Source organism: Triticum urartu, chromosome 2, assembly GCF_003073215.2.
Source record: "Triticum urartu cultivar G1812 chromosome 2, Tu2.1, whole genome shotgun sequence".
Classification (NCBI taxonomy): Eukaryota; Viridiplantae; Streptophyta; class Magnoliopsida; order Poales; family Poaceae; genus Triticum; species Triticum urartu.
The window spans coordinates 168,828,249-168,853,728 of NC_053023.1; the positions used below are offsets into that span (position 1 = coordinate 168,828,249).

At 45.6% G+C, this 25,480-nt stretch overlaps 1 long non-coding RNA gene across 1 annotated transcript; it reads right to left on the reverse strand.

Moving 5' to 3' along the window:
- Positions 1–22,264: 22,264 nt before the first annotated feature.
- Positions 22,265–25,128, reverse strand: LOC125541347. Its single transcript, XR_007297493.1, has 3 exons — positions 24,728–25,128; positions 22,824–22,892; positions 22,265–22,640 (listed from the first exon to the last, which is right to left on the reverse strand). It is a non-coding gene; the product is annotated as an uncharacterized LOC125541347 (long non-coding RNA).
- Positions 25,129–25,480: the final 352 nt, after the last annotated feature.

Sequence of the window (25,480 nt, forward strand, 5' to 3'; positions counted from 1 at the left end):
AATATTAGCCTACATTGATTTCGGACGAGGAGAGTTTGTTTTGCCGTCCACCGTGGATGAATGGGGAAATGGAGGGAGAGACACATGTCTTTCGGACGAGCTTGAATCAAATGTGTTTTGCCGCCCACATTTGGCGCCCACCGTGTCAGAATGGGCTCAGAGGCCATTGTGTCATGTCTGATTGAAGTTACTAGTCTACCACTATCGACAGCAGTGTAAATCCGGTCAATAAGGATGTCAAGTGTCAGGGGTAGACAATAATTTCCATCTCGCAAACACTTGCTTCGGGCAGCCCACAAATGACAGTGAATCCAATTTTGCCCTGGGCCCTGGCAACTTAATCCAAATCCAATTTTTATTCGATTACAAATATCCACAGATAATTCTACATTTTGTTATTTATTTCTTCAAAACCACAACAAAGATTTATTCCACCTTTATATATGATTATGATTTAGAAATGCCATGATCTTCGAATTAGTAGGTTGGATACACTTTGAGTCAAATAGTTATTTCATCCAATACAACATGCTCACACGAAAAACAGTTCACCTTATGTCAATCATACAAGTACTGAGGATTACCTCGCCTAAAAAATTCGGATCATTACAACCCATGGACAACATAGGGGGTCTTACAACATAATCCATTCAGAGACATGACACAACATGCAAGGACAATAATCTAATGACAATTTCAACTGGTATCTAAAGAAGAACTGGGATTACCCTGGGCTTCAGATAGCAGAAGCAGCAGGACCTCCTCCGTCTTCAAATGCAACATTCTTACTTCCTCCAATTCTTGGGTTGCTTGCATAATGCGTGCAACTAATTGCATGATTTCTAGCTTCAAGATTGAGATTACCTCATTCATGGCAGCCACACCATCTCTTTCGGCCTCTAGTAGAGCCTCAAGAACTATAATATCTGTGCTCAAACTGCTCTCCGACGGTGTTTCCTCTGAACTGCTACCATCTGGTAACATGGATGGCGCACTGCTTCCACAAATAGATTCTGGGTAAGGATGGAAATGGGTAGGGTATGGGTTGGGTAGAGCAATACCATACCCATACCCATATAGTCAGTGGGTACAAAATTCTACCCATACCTGTCCCCATGGATATGATACTGTACTTATACCCATACCTGATGGGTACCCGTACCCATTGGGTACCCAATGGGTAGAACAAATAGTGCACAAGTTGTTCACAATTTTACGCTCATTGATAGCACATTTGACAAAAAAAATCAATTATCTCAACTAAATAATAGGTAGATGAGTAAATGACCAATATCAAAATTTATAAACCATAACATACTATTAAGTGAATGGGAGTAGATGAGTCACATGAAAAATTAATGACCAATTGATGACAAAATAACATTAATTCACAAATGGGCAGGATATGGGTATACCCGCGGGTACAAGACTATACCCGTACCGTACCCATGACTTAACGGGTAGGGTATGGGTACTACCCATGGGTATAAAAGTGTGCCAATACCCTGCCCATGCGGATACGGTACCCATGGGTAAAATTGCCATCCTTAATTCTGGGGTTGTACATTGTGTCCTAGTGTGAACCGCAACCTGAAAGGTTTCCACTGGACTTTAGTAAGAGATGGTTATCACATGATCCAGGCAGTAAGCTTACATGGTAAACGACATACGAATTATTGCCGAGCATGGCAAGCTATATTTAAATGGTTCGAAGCAGCATCAGCCGAAAAGAAATTAAAATGGTAAGATGAAACTAGGGATGTAAGTGGCAAATAAACGACATCCGCCAGTCCCATCTAGTTAGTTTTTGCTAGCTCCCTAGTTCATTTTCCTCAAAAAAACAAAAACTCTTTTGAACTATCATACCACTAGTGGACTTTAATCGGGATTAAACGGGGCCCAGTTGACATCCCTAGTTGAAAGGGAGTGTACCACCACTATATTTAAGTTGCCAAGGCATCTAAGCAGTTGAAATAATCTGAGAAAGCACTTAACAGTGTGGCCTCATATAAACTACGAAATCAGTCTTGTGATGAAGTTCAGAGGAAAACTTAAGGACTCAAATGAACTAGGCATGCATTTCTTTACGATAGTACACCAGGCACTGCTGACATATTGGCCAACTCAGGTATAGCGTAACAAGTAACAAACAAGCATTCAAATCAAGCAATACAGCAAAGCAGACAACTGAACTATTTGTAATTCTGTAGGATTACAGGTTGAGGGCACACGCCAAGAAAGCAGCCCACATGCATTACATTTCACATGTTGTAAAAAACACTGGCTTACCATATATTGTTGTGAAGCCTCGCTGCTGTTGCAATGTTCTTTGAAGATATCATCAGCATCCCGTGGTTGCAAATCTAGTTGTTTTAGTTTATTCTGCACCCTCTATTTAGGTAAAATTAATTTTAATCGCATGCACTGGTTCGAATTGATCATCAATGGTTCATCTAAACTAATGAAAGAAAGGTGTGTGCATACATGACAATATATCTGCTTCCCTCTTTTTTTATGCTTGTTCGAGGTGCCAACCCCAAAAGAACAAATATTTTGCTTGATGGGGTTGGCAGCTCCTGTTGGGGAACACAGTAATTTCAAAAAAAATTCCTACGCACACGCAAGATCATGGTGATGCATAGCAACGAGAGGGGAGAGTGTTGTCCATGTACCCATGTAGACCGTAAGCGGAAGCGTTATGACAACGTTGTTGATGTAGTCGTTCGTCTTCACGATCGACCAATCCTAGTACCGAAAGTACGGCACCTGCGCGATCTACACACGTTCGGCTCGGTGACGTCCCACAAACTCACGATCCAGCAGAGTGTCGAGGGAGAGCTTCGTCAGCATGATGGAGTGATGACGGTGATGATGATGCTACCGGAACAGGGCTTCGCCTAAGCACCGCTATGATATGATCGAGGTGGATTATGGTGGAGGGGGGCACCGCACACGGCTAAGGGATCAATGATCAACTTGTGTGTCTACGGGGTGCCCCCTTCCCCGTATATGAAGGAGTGGAGGAGGGGGAGGGCCGGCCCTCTACTATGGCGCGCCCTGGGGAGTCCTACTCCCACCGGGAGTAGGATTCCCCCCTTCCATGTAGTAGGAGTAGGAGAGAAGGAAAGGGAAGAGAGAAGAGAAGGAAGGAGGGGGCGCCGCCCCTCCCCCTAGTCCAATTCGGACTAGGTCTTGGGGGGCGCACGGCCTGCCCTAGACAGCCCCTCCCTCTCCCCCTAAAGCCCATTAAGGCCCATATAATCCCTGGGGGGTTCCGGTAACCCCCCGGTACTCCGGTTAATGCCCGAACTCACCCGGAACCATTCCGATGTTAAAACATAGTCATCCAACATATCGATCTTTATGTATCGACCATTTCGAGACTCCTCGTCATGTCCGTGATCATATACGGGACTCCGAACAACCTTCGGTACATCAAAACACATAAACTCATAATACCGATCGTCACCGAACGTTAAGCGTGCGGACCCTACGAGTTCGAGAACTATGTAGACATGACTGTAACACCCCGGTGTAATGATGCTATAGTAACCCCTAGGGTTAAGTTAATCATTTTGCTAAACAAGTGGTTGATCATCATTGTCTCCTCTCTCTTTCAAATTCCAGTTGAATTCATTTTCAAATTATGAGTGAAATTCAAAATGCTCAAACATGAAAACTAAAATGTTCATCATGTGTAAAATATTCTCCTGGTAATCTTGGTGGTGAACCAACATTTTTGCAAAATGACTAAGTGGTCTAAATAGCTAAAACAGAAAAAGCTAAAAAAAGGAAAGAAGGGGTGGGAGAGCCCCTGGCCTCCACTTGGGCTTCGGCCCAGCTAGGCCGGCCCACTCCCCCGCCCGTTCGCCGTCCTGTTCCCCCGACCGGGGTCGCAACAGGGGCTGGTCGCCGCCGAACCCACCTCGCCGCGCTCGCCGGCGAGGGGATAAGACAGGCGCTGCCCCCTCGTCTCCTCGGTCCTCCCTCGTGCCTCACTCTCTCCTCTTTCTCCCCTCCAGAGCCCCTTCTCCCCCCCTCGTTCCCCATCCGCCACCGAGCGCCATCGCTGCCGAGCACCGCGCTCCATCGCGGCCACCGGCGCCCATTCCTCCCTCCGAGGTGTCCAGGAGGTCCGCGGTGGACTACTTCTTCGTCCTCGTCACCGGATCGAGTCCGAGGAGCTCCACTGTCGCCGCACGCATCGTCTTCTTCCTCGACGGCCGCCGGCGATCCCCTTCCTCCCCGGCGAGCTCTGCTGCTCCTAAGCCACCAAGGGTCTTTCTTGACCGCTTGATGAGCTCCACTCCGTCCTCTCCCCTCTCTCAAGTAGGCCGCCTCCCTCTCTAGCTAGCTATCGCCGCACCCGCGAGCTCGCCGTCGTCGCCCGCCTCGTCGTCGCGGCCACAGCCGCTATCGCCTGCCACTGAGCACGTGGTCGTGCTTGGTGCATCGCCACGGAGCCACCCATGCTCGTAGACCGCCCTGTCGTGCACCGCAGCCCCGCGCCCGCGTTTGCCCGAAGCCGCTATCGCTTCTGCTCATCGCTGGTGATGCTCGGGACCTCCCCCGCTCCAGCCACTTGCACCGCTCGACGCGGCGCCTCGCCCGCGTCCGAACGCCACTGCCCGCTTGTCTCCCCAAGCCCGGCAGCCCCGAGCCCACGTTTGGCCGAACTCCGGCGAGGTTCCCGAGCTCGCCGCCGTCACCTCCATCCACCTCCGGCCTCGTAATCACTCCGGTTGGACACGGCGTCATCTTCCCGTTCGAGCGTGCCAAGTCGCGCGAAAAATGGATGCCCGTAGGCGAATCTCGACGCTCTCCTGGCCGCTCCGCAATGGTTTCGGCTCATCGGAGCCACTCCGGCGCCGGCCGCTGACGTGGCACACCTGGGGCCACCCCCTGGGTCACTGCCAGTGGGGCCCCTGGTCCCCTGTTGACCAGTTGACCTGGTTAACAGCGCTGACTGGGCAGGCCCCAGCCACTGACGTGCGGGCCCCACCGCTTAACCCTTTGACTAAGATGTTTCATTAATTAAAACTGATTAGTTTAGCTAATTAGTCTATGACAGGTGGGGCCCACCTGCTAAATATCTTTGTTTAGTTAGTTTTAAGACTGTTAGCCCTCTGTCTATGACATGTGGGTCCCACTGGACCCACATGCCTGGTTTGACCTATTCAGCGAGTCTGTTGACTGCTAATGTCATCAGCACGCCATGCTGATGTCATTTTATCTTTTCTGTTAATTTAAATAATTTCAGAAAATGGTTTAATCTCTAAAAATTCATAGAAAATAAACCGTAACTCGGATGAAAATGTTTTCTACATGCAAGTTGCTCAGAAAAATCCAATTAATCTGAATACATGGTCCATTCATCCATCACATGCCTCTATCATGCTGAAATTGGAACTTTCCCCCTCTTTCCCTTTTTCCGGAGTCCACCTAACATTGGGAATTCATCCTCGGATGTTTATCCCCTCCGTCTGCAACATGTAGTACTACTTAGGTCGACCCTAGTTCTGCTTATCGTCTTGTCATGCTTAGCATTGCATTTGTTTCCTTATATTTACTGTTTCTTCCCCCTCTTCTCTCTAGTAGACCCCGAGGCCGATGATGCCCCTGTGATCGACTACGTCGACGACACTTCTTCCTTTACAGCAGAGCTTCCAGGAAAGCAAACCCCCCTTGAGCGTTCCGATATCGCCCATTTCTTTCCCTCTCATGCTTGCATTAGAACTGCTACTGCTTTCTGTATGATCCTACTCTGATGCATAGCATGTTGTTGTTACCTGCTTCTCCTAAACTGTTTAGTATAGGTTGGTTAGAGATCCATCTGTGACCCCCACCGTGTCCTAGTTGCCCCAGTTTATGTTGGAGACTCGATTAACGTGATCGACGTCCAGGCCCCGACACCGCACATCACCCCCTAGTTGTACGGCTCTGCAGAGTTACCATCGAGTGCCGAGGGTGGAACCCCTTACATCACTCCTGATGAGATCTCTGTAGTGTAGCTATACGGTCGAGGTCATCGAGGGTGATTTCCTCCTTAACCACTTCCGTTACGGCTCCGTCGTGCAACCGCTCAAGTGTGAACCTCGAGGGTGGATCCTCTTACGTTCACCTTGATGATAACATCAAGTAGAATTCACCAGGGGTGATTCCTCGGATTTTCCCCTTGGTGTTAGACACATAGTTACTATGGTTACTATGACTTTATACTAAACCATGTTACTAAAGACGGGTCGGCCCTGAGGGGTACCCGCGCGAGTTTAATAGCAAGTGATGTGGAGTCGGGTTGACCTGGAAGGTGCCCGCGAGATACTCATTCTTAGCCCTTGCCGCAAGTACTCGAGACGGGGCGACGGGGTCACATCTTTCGTGAGTCTCTGCTTGTTACCGCGTGCTACTAATCCACTATGATTTGGATATTTGATCCGAGGGGCCTCTGGCCTGATAGCACTAACCATCACGTGGGCATAGTATGGGCGTTCTGCGTCGTATACATCAGCCGAAGCTTAATAGACGTCAGCGACTAAGCGGCGCGCGCCGGGTTGGACTGCGTAAGCACCTGCCTTTTTTGAAGGAGGTAGCTAGGTCTGCTCACCGGCCGCCCACGCAACGTGCAGGAGTTCCCGGGGCGATTGCCCATGACCCCTGGGCATAGGTTTAGTCCGGCGTGCTGACCCCTCTATTAAGCCTAGGTCGGGTTGCGACGTATTGTTTGGCCGAGGCCGGGCATGACCCAGGAAAGTGTGTCCGGCCGGAGTTAATCGAGCGTGATGGGTAAGTTGGTGCACCCCTGCAGGGAAGAAAACATCTATCGATAACCTGTCATATGGTAACGGACACTTGGAGTTGTATCCCGATCGATGCAACTAGAACTGGATAGTTGTGATGAGAAATGAATTGTGAATGATAAATGGATAGTATGGCTCTGGGATTGCTTTCTCGCAGGGAGTCGAGAAAGGATCTCTGGCCGAGGTTGATAACACTACTACTTTACATTATGTTGATATGTACTCTTCTATATGCTGCAAGATGCTTGAAGATGCTAGTCTTCGATAGGCTAGGCTTTCCCCTTCTTTCTGGCATTCTGCAGTTTAGTCCACAGATACGACCCATTCCTTTGATACAGATGCATACAGATACGACCCATTCCTTTGATACAGATTCAACGGGTCTGCAACATTCAGATCTCTATGTATCTTGCAAATCTCTATGTCTCCCTCCTTGACTTGATCATGGATGGAATTGAAGCGTCTCTTGATGTGCTTGGTTCTCTTGTGAAATCTGGATTCCTTTGCCAAGGCAATTGCACCAGTATTGTCACAAAAGATTTTCAATGGACCCGATGCACTAGGTATGACACCTAGATCGGATCTGAACTCCTTCATCCAAACTCCTTCATTTGTTGCTTCCGAAGCAGCTATGTATTCCGCTTCACACGTAGATCCCGCCATGACGCTCTGCTTGGAACTGCACCAACTGACAGCTCCACCATTTAATAAAAACACATATCCGGTTTGTGACTTAGAGTCATCCGGATTAGTGTCAAAGCTTGCATCGACGTAACCGTTTACGACGAGCTCTTTGTCACCTCCATATACGAGAACCATATCCTTAGTCCTTTTCAGGTATTTCCGGATGTTCTTGACCGCTGTCCAATGATCCACTCGTGGATTACTTTGGTACCTCCCTGCTAGACTGATAGCAAGGCACACATCAGGTCTGGTACACATCATTGCATACATGATAGAGCCTATGGCTGAAGCATAGGGAACACCTTTTATTTTCTCTCTATCTTCTGCAGTGGTCGGGCATTGAGTCTGACTCAACTTCACACCTTGTAACACAGGCAAGAACCCTTTCTTTGCTTGATCCATTTTGAACTTCTTCAAAACTTTATCAAGGTATGTGCTTTGTGAAAGTCCAATTAAGCATCTTGATCTATCTCTATAGATCTTGATGCCCAATATATAAGCAACTTCACCGAGGTCTTTCATTGAAAAATTTCTTATTCAAGTATCCTTTTATGCTATTCAGAAATTTAGTATCATTTTTGATCAACAATATGTCATCTACATATAATATCAGAAATGCTACAGAGCTCCCACTCACTTTCTTGTAAATACAGGCTTCTCCAAAAGTCTGTATAAAACCATATTCTTTGATCACACTATCAAAGCGTATATTCCAACTCCGAGAGGCTTGCACCAGTCCATAAATGGATCGTTGGAGCTTGCACACTTTGTTAGCACCTTTTGGATCGACAAAACCTTCTGGTTGCATCATATACAACTCTTCATTAAGATATCCATTAAGGAATGCAGTTTTGACATCCATTTGCCAAATTTCATAATCATAAAATGCAGCAATTGCTAACATGATTCGGACGGACTTAAGCATTGCTACGGGTGAGAAGGTCTCATCGTAGTCAACTCCTGGAACTTGTCGAAAACCTTTTGCAATAAGTCGAGCTTTGTAGACAGTAACATTACCGTCAGCGTCGGTCTTCTTCTTGAAGATCCATTTATTCTCTATGGCTTTCCGATCATCGAGCAAGTCAACCAAAGTCTACACTTTGTTCTCATACATGGATCCCATCTCAGATTTCATGGCCTCAAGCCATTTTGTGGAATCTGGTCTCATCATCGCTTCCTCATAGTTCATAGGTTTGTTATGGTCAAGTAACATGACCTCCAGAACAGGATTACCGTACCACTCTGGTGTGGATCTTACTGTGGTTGACCTACGAGGTTCGGTAGTAACTTGATCAGAAGTTTCATGATCATTATCATTAGCTTCCTCACTTACTGGTGTAGGAATCACTGGAACTGATTTCAGTGATGAACTACTTTCCACTAAGGGAGCAGGTATAATTACCTCATCAGGTTCTACTTTCCTCCCACTCACTTCTTTCGAGAGAAACTCCTTCTCTAGAAAGGATCCATTCTTAGCAACGAATATCTTGCCTTCGGATTTGTGGTAGAAGGTGTACCCAATAGTCTCCTTTGGGCATCCTATGAAGACACATTTCTCCGATTTGGGTTCGAGCTTATCAGGTATAAGCTTTTTCACATAAGCATCGCAGCCCCAAACTTTAAGAAACGACAACTTGGGTTTCTTGCCAAACCACAGTTCATAAGGTGTCGTCTCAACGGATTTAGATGGTGCCCTTTAACGTGAATGTAGCCGTCTCTAAAGCATAACCCAAAATGATAGAGGTAAATCAGTAAGAGACATCATAGATCGCACCATATCCAACAAAGTATGATTATGACGTTCGGACACACCATTACATTGTGGTGTTCCAGGTGGCGTGAGTTGCAAAACTATCCCGCATTGTTTCAAATGACGACCAAACTCATAACTCAAATATTCTCCTCCACGATCAGATCATAGAAACTTTATTTTCTTGTTACGATGATTTTCTACTTCACTTTGAAATTCTTTGAACTTTTCAAATGTTTCAGACTTATGTTTCATTAAGTAGATATACCCATATCTGCTTAAATCATCTATGAAGGTGAGAAAATAATGATATCCGCCACGGGATTCAATGTTCATTGGACCACATACATCAGTATGTATGATTTCCAATAACTCTGTTGCTCGCTCCATTGTTCCGGAGAACGGAGTTTTAGTCATCTTGCCCATGAGGCATGGTTCGCAAGTACCAAGTGATTCATAATCAAGTGATTCTAGAAGTCCATCATAATGGAGTTTCTTCATGCGCTTTACACCAATATGACCCAAACGGCAGTGCCACAAATAAGCCGCACTATCATTATCAACTCTGCATCTTTTGGCTTCAATACTATCAACATGTGTATCACTACTATCAAGATTTAGTAAATATAGACCACTCATCAAGGGTGCATGAACATAAAAGATATTACTCATATAAATAGAACAACCATTATTCTCTGATTTAAATGAATAACCGTCTCGCATCAAACAAGATCCAGATATAATGTTCATGCTCAACGCTGGAAACAAATAACAATTATTTAGGTCTAAAACTAATCCTGAAGGTAGATGTGGAGGTAGCGTGCCAACGGCGATCACATCGACTTTGGAACCATTTCCCACGCGCATCGTCACCTCGTCCTTAGCCAATCCTCGCTTAATCCGTAGCCCCTGTTTCGAGTTGCAAATGTTAGCAACTGAACCAGTATCAAATATCCAGGCACTACTGGGAGCATTAGTAAGGTACACATCAATAACATGTATGTCAAATATACCTATCACTTTGTCATCCTTCTTCTCCGCCAAATACTTGGGGCAGTTCCGCTTCCAGTGCTAGTCCCTTTGCAGTAGAAATACTCAGTCTCAGGCTTAGGTCCAGACTTGGGTTTCTTCACTTGAGCAGTAACTGGCTTGCTGTTCTTCTTGAAGTTCCCTTTCTTCCCTTTACCCTTTTTCTTGAAACTTCTAGTCTTGTTGACCATCAACACTTGATGCTCCTTCTTGATTTCTACCTCCACAGATTTTACCATTGCGAAGAGCTCAGGAATCGTCTTAACCATCCCTTGCATATTATAGTTCATCACGAAGCTCTTGTAGCTTGGTGGCAGTGATTGAATAACTCTGTCAATGACACTATCATTGGGAACATTAACTCCGAGCTGAGTCAAGTGGTTGTGGTACCCAGACATTCTGAGTATATGTTCACTGACAGAACTATTCTCCTCCATCTTGCAGCTGTAGAACTTATTGGAGACTTCATATCTCATATGCTCCATGACGTTCAAAACGTCGTTGAAGTCCCGGTTCTAAGCCGTAAAGCATGGCACACTGAACTATCAAGTAGTCATCAGCTTTGCTCTGCCAGGTGTTCACAACATATGGCATTGCTCCTGCAGCGGGTTTGTCACCTAGCGGTGCTTCCAGGACGTAATTCTTCTGTGCAGCAATGAGGATAATCCAAGTTACGGACCCAGTCCGTGTAGTTTCTACCATCATCTTTCAACTTAGCTTTCTCTAAGAACGCATTAAAATTCAACGGAACAACAACACGAGCCATCTATCTACAACAACATAGACATGCAAAATACTATCAGGTACTAAGTTCATGATAAATTAAAGTTCAATCAATGAAATTACTTAAGAACTCCCACTTAGATAGACATCTCTCTAATCATCTAAGTGATCATGTGATCCATATCAACTAAACCATGACCGATCATCACATGAGATGGAGTAGTTTTCAATGGTGAACATCACTATATTGATCATATCTACTATATGATTCACGCTCGACCTTTCGGTCTCAGTGTTTAGATGCCATATCTGCATATGCTAGGCTCATCAAGTTTAACCCGAGTATTCTGCGTGTTCAAAACTGGCTTGCACCCGTTGTATGTGAATGTAGAGCTTATCACACCCGATCATCACCTGGTGTCTTGGCACGATGAACTGTAGCAACGGTGCATACTCAGGGAGAACACTTATACCTTGAAATTTAGTGAGAGATCATCTTATAATGCTAATTCCGAACTAAGAAAAATAAGATGCATAAAGGATAAACATCACATGCAATCAATATAAGTGATATGATATGGCCATCATCATCTTGTGCCTTTGATCTCCATCTCCAAAGCACCGTCATGGTCACCATCGTCACCCGCTTGACACCTTGATCTTCCATCGAAGCATCATTGTCGTCTCTCCAACTATTGCTTCTACGACTATCACTACCGCTTAGTGATAAAGTAAAGCAATTACATGGTGATTGCATTTCATACAATAAAGCGACAACCATGTGGCTCCTGCCAGTTGCCGATAACTGTGTTACAAAACATGATCATCTCATACAATAAAATTTAGCATCATGTCTTGACCATATCACATCACAACATGCCCTGCAAAAACAAGTTAGACATCCTCTACTTTGTGGTTGCAAGTTTTACGTGGCTGCTACGGGCTGAGCAAGAACCGTTCTTACCTACGCATCAAAAACCACAATGCGGTATAGTGATTGCTTTTTGATCTTCAGAAAGAACCCTGTTCATTGAATCCGATTCAACTTAAGTTGGAGAAACTGACACCCACCAGCCACCTATGTGCGAAGCACGTCGGTAGAACCAGTCTCGCATAAGCGTACGTGTAATGTCAGTCTGGGCCGCTTCATCCAACAATACCGCCGAATCAAGAATCAACTAGTGACGGCAAGAAATATGTATATACCCATGCCCACAACTCCTTTGTGTTCTACTCGTGCATATAACATCTACGCATAAACCTGGCTCGGATGCCACTGTTGGGGAACACAGTAATTTCAAAAGAAATTCTACGCACATGCAAGATCATGGTGATGCATAGCAACAAGAGGGGAGAGTGTTGTCCACGTACCCTCGTAGACCGTAAGCGGAAGCGTTATGACAACGCGGTTGATGTAGTCGTACGTCTTCACAATCGATCGATCCTAGTACCAAAATTACGACACCTCCGTGATCTGCACACGTTCGGCTCGGTGACGTCCCACAAACTCACGATCCAGCAGAGTGTCGAGGGAGAGCTTCATCAGCGCGACGGCGTGATGACGGTGATGATGATGCTACCGGAACAGGGCTTCATCTAAGCACCGCTACGATATGACCAAGGTGGATTATGGTGGAGGGGGCACCGCACACGGCTAAGGGATCAATGATCAACTTGTGTGTCTATGGGGTGCCCCCTCCCCCGTATATAAAGGAGTGGAGGAGGGGCAAGGCCGGCCCTCTACTATGGCGCGCCCTGGGGAGTCCTACTCCCACCGGGAGTAGGATTCCCCCCTTCCATGTAGTAGGAGTAGGAGAGAAGGAACATGAAGAGAAAAGAGAAGGAAGGAGGGGGCGCCGCCCCTCCCCCTAGTCCAATTTGGACTAGGCCTTGGGGGCGCATGGACAGCCCTAGGCAGGCCCTCCCTCTCTCCCCAAAAGCCCATTAAGGCACATATACTCCCCGGGGGTTCAGGTAACCCCCTAGTACTCCGGTTAATGCCCGAACTCACCCGGAACCATTCCAATGTTCAAACATAGTCATCCAATATATCGATCTTTATGTCTCGACCATTTCGAGACTCCTCGTCATGTCCGTGATCATATTCGGGACTCAGAACAACCTTCGGTACATCAAAACACATAAACTCATAATATCGATCGTCACCGAACGTTAAGCGTGCGGATCCTATGGGTTCAAGAACTATGTAGACATGACCGAGACACGTCTCTGGTCAATAACCAATAGCGGAACCTAGATGTTCATATTGGCTCCCACATATTCTACGAAGATCTTTATCGGTCAAACCGCATAACGATATACGCTGTTCCCTTTGTCGTCGGTATGTTACTTGCCCGAGATTCGATCGTCGGTATCTCAATACCTAGTTCAATCTCGTTACCGGCAAGTCTCTTTACTCGTTCCATAATGCATCATCCCTTAACTAACTCATTAGTCACATTGATTGCAAGGCTTATATTGATGTGCATTACCGAGAGGGCCCAGAGATACCTCTCTGACAATCGGAGTGACAAATCCTAATCTCGATCTATGCCAACTCAACAAACACCATCGGTGACACCTGTAGAGCACCTTTATAATTACCTAGTTACGTTGTGACGGTGGGTAGCACACAAAGTGTTCCTCCGGTATTCGGGAGTTGCATGATCTCATAGTCATAGTAACATGTATAAGTTATGGAGAAAGCAATAGCAACAAACTAAACGATCATTGTGCTAAGCTAACAGATGGGTCAAGTCAATCACATCATTCTCTAATGATGTGATCCCGCTAATCAAATGGCAACTCATGTTTATGGTTAGGAAACATAACCATCATTGATTCAACGAGCTAGTCAAGTAGAGGTAAACTAGTGACACTCTATTTGTCTATATATTCACACATGTACTAAGTTTCTAGTTAATACAATTCTAGCATGAATAATAAACATTTATCATGATATAAGGAAATATAAATAACAACTTTATTATTGCCTCTAGGGCATATTTCCTTCAGCTCCATAATTAATAGAAGCATCAAATTAATCATGCAACTTGGGAAGATCAAGAACACACAAAAAAGTAATGAACAGAGGCTCTGAGCAGTGTTGTAATAGCTAGCATCAGAAAATGTAGGGTAAAACAAACAAAGATCAGCGGAACCACATGCTAGTTTGCTGATGTGTAATTAAGCATAGAGAACATGAAGCAGTCTGATGGAACCATCAAAACATGCAAGAAGTAAAATAGTAGGCAGTGTGTAACACCCCGGATGTAATTTACCTTATATGTATCTGAACTCTTGCCGTTTTCGGCGCTAAGTTATTTTATTTTCCTCGGGTTCGGGTTTTTGTCTCCGTGTGTTGTTTCCTTTGTCGTGCATCTCATATCATGTCATCATGTGCATTTCATTTGCATACGTGTTTGTCTCATGCATCCGAGCATTTTCCCCGTTGTCCGTTTTGCATTCCGACGCTCCTATCTCCTCCGGTGCTCCTTTCTACCTCTTTTCGTGTGTGGGGGTTAAACATTTACGAATTGGACCGAGACTTGCCAAGCGGCCTTGGTTTACTACCGGTAGACCGCCTGTCAAGTTTTGTGCCATTTGGACTTCGTTTGATACTCCAACGGTTAACCGAGGGACCGAGGAGGCCTCATTTATGTTGCAGCCCAACACCCTTCCAACTTGGTCCCAAACCCACCTAAACCCTCTCCATCATCTAGAGCGTTCGATCACGATCACGTGGCCGAAAACCGTGCTCAATTTGGAGCCTCCTAGCTCCTCCTACCTATAAAACTAGACCCCCTTCCGAAATTTCGGATCCCCTCCTACCCTAAACCCTAGCCCCGCTCCCTCTCCGCCGCCGGACAAAAATCGCCGGGCCGGACACGTCCGACCCGCGCCACCGCCGCCTCGTGGCTTCCTCTCATTGGCCGGCGCCCTCGCCCCACATCGCCGCTCTCCCCGTCGCCGGCCCGCATGGGCCCGTAGCGGGCCCTCCCGGCCCAGGCGGCCGCCGATCGCGTCCGCCGCCGCCTGACGCTTCTCCTTGCCCGAGCCGGCGAGCTCCGGCCGCCGCACCGCCACAGGCGCCAACGCGGGCGACCTCGCCGCCCCGGGCACCGCCGCTCTCCTCCGGCGCCGCCCCACCTCGCCGCCGACCAACGCCGGCGACCGCGCCGCCCTCGACTTCCGCGCCGGCCGGCCTCTTCCTCGGCGCACCTCGGTCGGCTGCTTCTTCTTCTTCTCCAACGAACTCCGGCGAACCTCGGCCACCGCGCCTGCTATAGTGATCCGGTTGGATCTGGATCTAGATCTCGGTTGACCTTCTCACCCCCGAAACCCTAATTATTTTGCAAACTTTGGCATGTCGTATCTCCGCATCCGTAGCTCCGATTTGCGCGTGTGGCATATCAAAATGTTCGCCTCAACGAGTACATCATTTCATCTCATTGCATCATTTCCATTTGAGCTCATATTGATGCCTGAAATTCTGTTGGAGAAGAGCTATGTGATAAAATTGTCAGATCTGTTTCATCAAATAGACATTTGTCATTTTTGCCATGATTAATGTGTGCATGATATGCTCCTGAGCTCTACATGAGTTTTGTTATATGCCATGCCATCTTTATAGAGGTGCTTACCATGTATTTTTGTGATAGGGGTGGTGACTAGCACAAGCTTGCAAAGTAGCGTATTCGGTAATGCTGATTTCAGAGACTTAGAATTTCACTAAGTCCTTGTCCTGATTTTGTCAGTATGCCATATGTTCATGTTGTTTCCTAGTGATCCTTGCCTCTTTTGAGGATGACCAGTAAGGATGATTTGTTAATATTGTGGTGCTCTATCCATCCAGGTCTTTGTTTGCATTTATGGAGCACCCTAGCTTGAGTCAATCGAGCTCTACTTTTGCTATTTCGTGAATCCTGGCAGATTGTTGACTTGTTAGCGATTTTGCCGAGGATGTTGCTATGGATCCGTGCATGCTATGTTATTGTTCTTGCCATGTCTAGCTTCTATGCCATGTATTATTGATGGGTGTAAGCTTAGTTTGTCATGCCATGCTCTGTAGTGAGTGCATCCAGCTCGTAAACATGCCTACTCGTTAACTGATTCGCATGCTCCAGTTTTTCACCAAGTCTGAATCTGTTATCATTATTTGCTATGTTCACATGCTTCCAATTTTTTTCCGATCCATTTTGGCTCATGGTCACTAAGGGACTTTTGTTGTATGCTTTGAGTAGCTTCATGCCATGCTTTGCTTTGCCATGATATATTCCTGTAGCATGTAGTTATCATGCTGTAACATTGCTTCCTGATGTTAAATTCCTGACTTGTTATTTTCACCAAGTCTGAAACCTATTATCATTTGCACTTTTGCCATGCTTGTTTGAACCTGTTAATGGATGAATTGGCCGTAGCTCAGTGTTCATCTTTTGTCAAGCATCATGAGTGGATCCCTGCCATGTATTTTTTTGTCATGTTTGAGTGCTGTAGCATAATTATGTTGATGCTTTTAGATGGCTACTTGCTGATTATCGCAGACCGATGCCATATTTGTTTTGCTTGGCATTTCCAAACCGTGCATCCGATTCCGGTGATCTTTATATCAATTTCAACCAAAATCACCTTACCTTTCCATTGGCACTCTTCGATTTCCATGTGCATCACATATCGCATCCCGCATAGCATACCATGTTCGCATCATGTTGTTTGAGCATTGCACGTGGTCGATTGTGTTCCTTTTGCTTGTTTGTCTTGTTTGGGTAGAGATGGGAGACGAGTTTGTGAACGAGGAGCCCGTTGAGTTTGCTTACGAGGATCAAGTCAACTCTGACAACTTTGCAGGCAAGATGATCATACCCTCGAAATCACTTCTATCTTTGCTTGGTAGATGCTCGCTCTTTTGCAATGCCTATGCTATGATACCTACCACTTGCTTATCATGCCTCCCAAACTGCCATGTCAAACCTCTAACCCACCATGTCCTAGCAAACCGTTGATTGGCTATGTTACTGCTTTGCTCAGCCCCTCTTATAGCGTTGCTAGTTGCAGGTGAAGATTGGAGATCGTTCCTTGTTGGAACATTATTTATTGTTGGGATATCACCATATTATCTTGTTATCTTAATGCATCTATATACTTGGTAAAGGGTGGAAGGCTCGGCCTTATGCCTAGTGTTTGGTTCCACTCTTGCCGCCCTAGTTTCCGTCATACCGGTGTTATGTTCCCGGACTTTGCGTTCCTTACGCGGTTGGGTTATAATGGGAACCCCTTGACAGTTCTCCTTGAATAAAACTCCTCCAGCAATGCCCAACCTTGGTTTTACCATTTGCCACCTAGCCTCTTTTTCCATTGGGTTTCCGGAGCCCAAGGGTCATCTTTATTTAAACCCCCCCGGGCCAGTGCTCCTCTGAGTGTTGGTCCAAACTAGAGCCCTGTGCAGTGCCCCCTCAGGGAAACTCGAGGTTTGGTTTTAGTTGTATGGAGAGCTCATCTGAGTGTGCCCTAAGAACGAGATATGTGCAGCTCCTATCGGGATTTGTCGGCACATTCGGGTGGTGTTGCTGGACTTGTTTTACCATTGTCGAGGATGTCTTGTATAACCGAGATGCCAAGTCTGATCGGAATGTCTCGGGAGAAGGAATATCCTTCGTTGACCGTGAGAGCTTGTGTTGGGCTAAGTTGGGACTTCCCTGCAGGGATTTGAACTTTCGAAAGTCGTGCCTGCGGTTATGGGCAGATGGGAATTTGTTAATGTCCGGTTGTAGAAAACATGTAACTTAACTTAATTAAAATGAATCAACCGCGTGTGTAACCGTGATGGTCTCTTCTCGGCGGAGTCCGGGAAGTGAACACGGTGTTGGAGTAATGTTTGACGTAGGTTGTTCTAGGATCACTTCTTGATCATAGTTCTTCGTTCGTGCTTTGCCTTCTCTTCCCGCTCTCTTTTGTGAATAGGTTAGACACCATATATGCTAGTCGCTTGCTGCAGCTCCACATATTACCTTGCCTTTACCTATAAGCTTAAATAGTCTTGATCGCGAGGATGCGAGATTGCCGAGTCCCCTTGACTCACAGATTACTTCTAAAGCAGATGCAGGGACCGATGATACCGTTCCAGACGATGCGCTTGAGCTCAAGTGGGAGTTCGATGAAGACTCTCGCTGTTACTATGTGTCTTTCCCAGATGATCAGTAGTGGTGCCCAGTTGGGGCAATCGGGGACCGTGTCGCATGTGGGGGTTGATCTTTTATTTTGGTACCGTAGTCGGACCATGAGTGTATTGGATGATTGTAATGTTATTCATGTATTTGTGTGACGTGGCGAGTGTAAGCCAACTATGTATCCTTTCCCCTTTTATATATTTACATGGGTTGTTGTGAAGATTACCTTACTTGCGACATTGCTTTCAATGCGGTTATGCCTCTAAGTCATGCTTCGACATGTAGGAGATATAGCCGCATCGAGGGCGTTACACAGTGATATCTAGGAAGTAAAGTAATACTTAGGACAAAACAAAAGCATATTAACTATATGTGCACTGGTATGTAATTTGGCACATGTAACATGTTCACTGCTAGAAGTATGGCCCTACAGGGGCAAGTAGAATAATGCATCTCATGAAAAATTGAATGATGTCCTGAAGAAATTCAAAGGTGCGGTGCTTATGCAAAGAAAGTGAACGTAGGCGCCGACCGTTGGATAATACTACTTGATTTTTGGCAGCGTATGGGTATCGTTGTCATACTTGATACCTAAGGATCGTCGTTGGTGCTCGTGTTGCGGTTGAGTTTGGGCCGGCTGTCGCCATTGCTAAAGCGGCTCCGGTGCTTCGGTTGCGGCGCCTGTCGACATGCAAGAAATCTCATCTATGGTAAGTGAACAGTTGCACGATCAAGAAGAGAAAAAACTAAGGAGTACAAATCGAAATAACCTAATGAGGCTGCGGCGTCAGTAAAGCAGGGCCGGTGGAGTTGAATATGGCGTCCGTGGAGCGGGTCCGGTGCAGTGGACGAAGGCTTCGGCGGGCATGGTGTATAGTGCTTTCGGTGAGGCAGATCTGTTGCGGCGGATGAGGGCTTGTATGAAGGGCCAGCGATGGGGCGGACAAGGGAGTCAGTGAAGGTCCTACACTGTGGTGGACAAGGGCGTCGGTTAAGCAGATCTGGTGTGGTGGACCATGATGGCGGTCAAGGAGAACTGGAGCGATGGACAAGCCAGTCGCTGAAGCGGCTCCGGTGAAGTGGTGAGTTGGTAGTTGGGGGTTCCAACGTGCGGAAGGTAGATCCGGCGGGGTGTGAGGTCCACCACTGTGACGCCCCAAGACCGTTGTGCCAGGTGTCCTCTAGTTTTTCGCTTTTGTTGCCTTGTCATTTGCTTGCGTGTCATGCATCTCATATCATGTCATCATGTGCATTGCATTTTCATACGTGTTTGTCTCATGCATCCGAGCATTTTCCCCGTTGTCCGTTTTGCATTCCGATGCTCCTATGTCCTCCGGTGTCCCTTTCTACCTCTTTTCGTGTGCGGGTGTTAAACGTTTTCGGATTGGACCGAGACTTTCCAAGCGGCCTTGGTTTACTACCGGTAGACCGCCTGTCAAGTTTCGTGCCATTTGGACTTCGTTTGATACTCCAACGGTTAACCGAGGGACCGAAAAGGCCTCGTGTGTGTTGCAGCCCAACACCCCTCCAAAGAGGCCCAAAAACCACCAAAACCCCTTCCATCATCTAGGCCGTTCGATCACGATCGCGTGGCCGAAAACCGCACCTCATTTGGACTCTCCTAGCTCCCTCTACCTATAAATATGTGTGCCTCCCCCATTTTTCGCGGTTGAAACCCTAGCCATCTTCTTCTCCGCGCCGCCGGACATGTCCGTCTCGCCGGCGGATGCGTCCACCCCGCCGCCACGTCGCTCCGGCCAATCCGGAGGCGACACGTCATCTCTGCCGCCGCTCCAGGCCAACCGCCAGGTGCCACCTGTCCTCCCCGCGCCTCCCAGCCACGCGGCCCGCCCAGGCCTGGGGCGAGCCCGCGAAGCCCATCTCCGCCGCCGCCAGATCCCGCACGTGCGTAGCCACCTCGCGCCTCGGATCGCCCTGCACCACCGCCTCGTGACGCCGCTGCAGATCCAGGTCCTCGCCGGCGCCGTGCCTCCCTTTCCCTCCGTCCTTCCTCACTTCTCTCTCCCTCGCCCTGTAGGATCTGCCATGGCCGCCCGACCCCGAAGCCCATCTCGTCATCGCCGGTCACCTCTTGGGCGGCGCCTCCACCAGATATGGACCCCCCTCGCCGGATCTGTCCATTTCCACCGTCCCAGCCTCCTTCCGGTGACCGGCGCCGCCACCGTCCACTCCCGGAGCGCCGGCGATGCCTCTCTGTAGGAGGAGAACGACAACCCGCGCGTGGGCCGCCTTGCCCTCCACTCATGGGCCCATCCGCGCCGGCCTCCATCCGGCCCAACTGGCCAGCCTCGGAAGTGGGCCCAACTCCCTCCTCCACTGATGGACTCGGCCCAGTGGTTAGCGCCCGCTATATCCCGCCTGTGCGTCGTTTTACTATTTGACACTCGCTAAAATTCTGCTAAGTCTTGAGATTCCAGTAATTTTATGCATATTTCATCGCATCATAACATCATCGCCGTTGCTCCAATTCGTGCGTGTAGCATACCGAAATGTTCGTTTCGACGAGTAATTCATTTCATCTCACTGCATCATCTTCATTTGAGCTCATCTTAATGCCTGAAATGCTGTTGGAAGAGGGCTATGTGATGTTAGTTTCAGATCTGTTTTCAGCAAATGCACTTTTGTCATTTTTGCCATGATTCATGTGTGCATGATATGATCTTGAGCTCTACATGTGTTTTGAAGTATGCCATGCCATCTTTACAGGGGTGTATGCCATGTATTTTAGTGATCTTTGTGGTGACTAGCACAAGCATGCAAAGTAGCTTACTCAATGTTGCTGTTTTCAGGGACTTAGAAATATTCTATGTCCTTGTCCTGTTATTATTTTTATGCCATGTGTTCATGTTGCTACCGAGAGATCTATGCCTCTTTTGAGCATGATCAGTAAGGATGTTTTGTAGATAATGTGGTGCTCTATCCATCCATGTCTTTGTTTGAATTTATGGAGCACACTAGCTTGACTCAATCGAGCTCTACTTTTGCTATAAAATGTTCCTGGCAGATTGTTAACATGTTTAGCAATTTTGCCAAGCTTGTTGTTGTTGATCCGTGCATGCTATGTTGTTGTTCTTGCCATGTATAGCTTCCATGCCATGTCTACTTGATGGGTGTATGCTTAGTTTTTCATGCAATGCCTCGTAGTGAGTGCATCGAGCTCGTAAACACGCCTACTTAATATCTGTTTTGCCATGCTCCAGTTTTTCACTAAGTCTGAATCTGTTTTCGTTAATTGCTATGTTCGCATGCTTGCCATTATATTTCCTGATCCCTGTTGGCTTATGGTCAGTAAGGGACTTTTGTTGTATGCTTTGAGTAGCTTCATGCCATGCCTTGCTTTGCCATGATATGTTCCGGTAACATGTAGTTATCGTGGTCTAAACATTGCTTCCTGATGTTAAATTCCTGACATGTTGATAATTTCACTAAGTCTGTAACCTGTTATCTTTTGCACTTTTGCCATGCTTGTTTGAATCTGCTATTGATTGAATTAGCCGTAGCTCAGTGTTCATCTTTTGTCAAGCATCATGAGCGGATCCCTGCAATGTATTTTGTTTCTATGTTTGTGTACAGTAGCTTATTTATCTTGATGCATTTAGAGGGCCTCGTGCTATTAATCGCACACCGATGCCATATTTGTTTTGCTTGCCATGTCCAAACCATGCATCCGATTCCGGTGATCTTTATATCGATTTCAACCGAAATCAACTCCTCTTTCCAGTGGCACTCTTGGATTTCCAAGTTGAGGCCAGGTTCATTCATTCCTTTCCAAATCATGCATATGCATCACATATCTAGGGCTGGATTAACGAGCTGCTCGGCTCGTTCGGCTCATTATCATTAAGCTTGTTATCGTTAAGCTCGTTATCAATAAGCTCGTTAGTATTAACGAACTAAAATCTCTGTTCAGCTCGGTTCGTTATGAGCTCGTCATGCTCGCGAACGTTCACGAGTGCTCGTTGAGGTAATAAAGAATATAGAAGAATCCCATGTTCCCACTAAAAATTCACAAATCACAATGGCATATATTACACAAAAGAATCCCATGATCCCATAAAAAATTCACAATGGCATAAATTAAACATAGACGTTAAGGTATCATTTGAATTTTAAAAATAATAGCAAGCTACAGCCAAAGTGCCAAACCCCACACAGAAGGTTTCCATCACAATTTCACAATAGCATGAATTAAAAGAAGGGCGTTAAAGTCAAAATGGGAGCAAGACTAGTACGTAGCAGCACTAATAGCACAAAGTAGCAACACTAATACGAGCGACAAACACCAACAAGTCTGGTGCACCTATCACCTTGCATAATTTAAACTTTTAAGATAGTAGCAACATGCTATAGCCAGCAGTAAAAGAACGGTCCAGGAGTAGCAAAACGCTACATCCACTAGTAAAAGAACGGTCCAGGAGCCCTTCCACCTTGCTGCCTGGGCCTTCATGAAGTTGTAGAGTATTCCTTTTCCTACATGCAAATTGTCAAACAAAGAAAGTAAACTTTCAGGTTTCACTTATAATAGTGTAGTAGAACTTAAATAGGAGAAGGTTTAATTGACAAAAGAGGCATTGCACTATAAACAGTACAAGAGAAAGAAAATAAAGTTGCAAAATAAAAATTGCAAGTCTAAACGAGTAGCCAAGCACCAACCTGTTAGTTGCTTTCCACCATAGATTCAGGAAATGGAATGAACTCAACATCATCATCAATGTCATCTTCCTATAAAGGGAAATGCAATTTCAGTTAGACGGTCAATTTAGAAATAGTATGTCAAAGCTTATAAGTAATAGACAAGAAACAACAACTATATATTACCACTATGATTGTAGACCTAATGCGGTTCTCTTTTGATCCTTTGATGAAGCTAGAAGCACAAACAAGTGCCTCAACCATGCTTGGGGTTAGAGAACTACGGTAGTCATCGAGAACTCTACCTCCTATAGAGAATGTCGACTCTGATGAGACACTAGTAGCTGGTACAGTCAAGAACTTCTTTGCCATTTTTGCCACAATAGGGTATCTATGACCATTCAACCTCCACCAGTCAAGTAATGTGAAATTTGGATCATTAATGGGATGAGTCTTGTCTTCAAGATAACTAGTCAATTCAGATTTGCATGGCTCAGAATTTGTCTCCTCGAGGAAGGATTGAAACCCACTCGACAATGTGGTCATAGATGTAGATGCTTGCCTACTTGAAGCTGAACTTTGCTCATTGATGTTAGAATTCTCATTTTGACGATTTTCCATCTCATATGTGGCATACAGATCAAAGAACTCTGTTTTGATATCTTCCACCTCAATACTGCCCTTCTCTTTACCATACATTTTCTTGAAACAATAGTCCACAAGTTTCATCTTAAATCTAGGATCAAGAATCGTGGCAATCACCATAACACTATTCTTTACCTTTTTTTATCTTTCCGATTTTTGTTTTCTGGCACAACAGTGCCATCCTAATATTTATCAAACTTATGAAGCATTGCTTCCCCCATCATTTTCAAGTTGTCATCTCCAGAGAAAGCATGCTCTACTATAGCAATCTTAACATTCATGATGTATGGATAAAAAATGTTGGTAGTGGGGTAAGTAGATCCTGATAGTATAGTAGTTACCTCAGCAAATGATTTCAGGATCGATTGAATTTTGCCATATAACACCCAATCTTCATCGTCAGGATGCCACTCATAGTTAGAATCTGATTGTGCATACTCATTGAAAGCTTCCTTATACAAAGTGCAAGTGTTTACCATTCTATATGTAGAACTCCATCTAGTCACTACATCTAGGCATAATCCTTTTCCAACCTTAATATTGAGAGACTTGCAATCTGACAAGAAGTTCGACATGCGTGATGGAGATTTTTTCAAGTACTTGACAGTTTCTCTAAGCTTGCATATCAGAGGTTGCAATGGTTCCATGCCATTGTTGACTATCAAATTTACTATGTGTGCACAACAACGAACATGAAAGTACTTAGGTATGAATTTTGCTGATTTCCTAGCAGTGAACTTGTCCATCAATTTCTTAGCAGCAGAGTCATTCGGGGCAGCATTATCCATGGTCATTGTCATGACCTTATCTTCTATTTTCCATTCTTGGCAGCATCCAAAAACGGCTTGAGCTATGACAAAGCCTGAGTGAGGTGGGTCTAACTCTATCAAGTTTAAAACACGACATTGCATAACCCAATCATCATCTATGTTGTGAGCAACAACAGCTAGGTAGGAAAGATTCTGGTTGGAAGTCCATATATCACTTGTCAAACTAATGCTCTCAACAGACCTTAGTTCCTTCTTAAGGATTTCTTTCTCAGAAAGATACACCTTCATGCATTCGGCTGCATTCGGCTCTAATTTTCTTCCTACCAATGAACTTGTATGATGCATTCATATATCTCATGAGGATATTAAACCAAGCATGCTCTACCATCCTAAAAGGATATTCATGCACAATTATCATCTTTGCTATGATTTTAACAACTTCTAGATGATTGTATTCATGATTCACTACAAGAGATGCACCTGGCTTTTTAGGATCCAAATTGATTGTACCTTGTCGTTGTTGTCTTCCCTTCTTGTTCAGATAGACCGCACAAACATCTGTATGCCGATTTAGACTAGTAGTTGGCCCCCTGGAGTATAAGCAAACAAGTTACAACAATGCAAGCATTTTTCCTTCGTGAAAACTGCCCCTGGTTTCTTCTTGCATATAGCTTTGACCTCCTTGAAATGCTGCCAACATGGTGCACGCTTAACTCTAGTTTTCCTCACCTTAACCTTATTACCAACTTCAATTGTTGCATTTTCCCTTTCCCTCTCTTTGTTTTCTCAGTGTCATTGACCTCACCTTCTACTTCATTTTCTTTGCCACCCAATCCTAGAGAAGGATCTAACATATCATCATCCATGTCATACGCATCTGCCTCATCAACCTCGACCCATTCCTCTACATCACCAGCGTATGCAAAAATAAATACCACGATTTAGATAATCAAAATTAACAAGTCATCATTGCATGATTGATTAGGAATATGAATAATGAAGTTCTATTAATCTGTATTGTAACTAGAGTTCTGTACAAATATAGCAAAAAATTCAATGTACGAAACTGTAACTAGAGTTCTATACCAAAATTGCAATCAGAAAAATATTTGCATCGCTCCTAATCTGGCATCATCAACATAAATGCATCAATAAACAAAATTGCAATCGGAACACAGTACACAGAAGTAAAAATTAATACTTTATGATGCATTTAAATAGTAACAAGTAGGCAAAAACAATGCACCAAAACACATTCGTATG